Here is a 1489-nt window from a genome sequence, read left to right as displayed (position 1 = left end):
AGGAGGACTTAGCGAAATTTTGATGCGGGGGGTGGTTAACTCGAACTAGCAGTAGCGAACGTACAGAAAACGCGCTATAGCTAACTTATCTACAACGCGTTTTGGGAAAAACCGCTACTGCTAATGGAAGCAGTTATTTCTTTTGTTTAGTAAAAACATCAAAAATATACATTGGTCATCATTGATCTGTTTGTGTATAATCTAAATAGTCAACATGAATCCTCACTGTACCTGTATAGGTACAGGCGAGGATTCATATTGCAACCACAAATCATACACATATAGTTCAATGAAGACCAAGTGCTCGAGATAGGTTGAGAAGCAACATATTTAAGGTGGTAAACACCTTGTTCGCTTAGCAGTATGGCACTAAACTTAATTAGTTGCGGTCATACTTACCAGCAGGGAGTTTTGAGCAAAACCGCTGCTACTAAGTTCTTTAGCAGTAGCGCGTCCACGGGAAGGGCGCTACTACTATATCTAGCCTGGAGGCAACACCGTGGCAATTATAGTAGTAGCGCTCTTTTCACCTAGAGCGCTACTGCTACTCAGTCATTAGCAGTGCTTTTTTCTAAAGCTCGTTGCTGCTAATTAGTAGTAGCGTCTGTTTTTAGACCGCGCTGCTGCTAAGATTATGTGTATAAGGTTTTCCCTAGTAGTGGGGTGGGGGCGAGGGCCAAGCACGGAGGTTATGAACCGGTGAAGGCGTGTAAGGAGGCGTGCCGAAAGTGAAAGGCGCGTTAGTAGAATCATCCTCAACATGAGGGTGGCGAGTGTAGTGGAGAGGAAGAGGAGAGAGAGGCCGACATGCTGGAGAGGATGGTGGAGAGGTGGATGATGAGGGTGGGGAGGAGGATGGAGGGGAAGGTGGTGTCAGTGGTGGATGAGAAAGAGTGAGACGTGCCAGAGAAAGGGGGAAATAGGAGGCACATAGGAGGGTGTATCGGGAAGGAGAAGGAAAGAAATATCATCCACAGAAAAGCTCGAGGAGGAAGGCCGCGGGTAGTAAGAACGAGACTCATCAAATGTCACATCATGTGAAATGCGCAGCCGACGAACAACAGGATCCCAACATCTATAGCCCTTGTGCTCATCACTGTAGCCAAGAAAAACACACTCAACCGACTGGGCAGTCAATTTGGTGCGTCTCGTGGGGCAAGAAAAACATAGCACACACATCTAAACATACGAAGAGCTGAGTAGTTAGGAGAACAACCATTGAGACACTCCATAGGAATACCACCCTACAAGGCAGCCGATGGCTGAATGTTGATGAGATAGGTGGATGCGGAAACGGCCTCAGCCCAAAAGTGTGGTGGAAGAGAGGCGACGATCATTAGCGCACGAGCCGTCTCAAGTAGATGACGATGCTTACGTTCCGCAACGCCATTCCGAGCATGGGCACCAGGACATGAGAACTGGGCAAGAGTACCCTGTTTCGCAATAAAACCACACAACATTTGGGAGATATACTCTCCAATGGAGTCGA

This window comes from Triticum dicoccoides, chromosome 2A (genome assembly GCF_002162155.2).
Source record: "Triticum dicoccoides isolate Atlit2015 ecotype Zavitan chromosome 2A, WEW_v2.0, whole genome shotgun sequence".
Lineage (NCBI taxonomy): Eukaryota > Viridiplantae > Streptophyta > Magnoliopsida > Poales > Poaceae > Triticum > Triticum dicoccoides.
Note: the sequence above shows the minus strand (reverse complement) of the source record.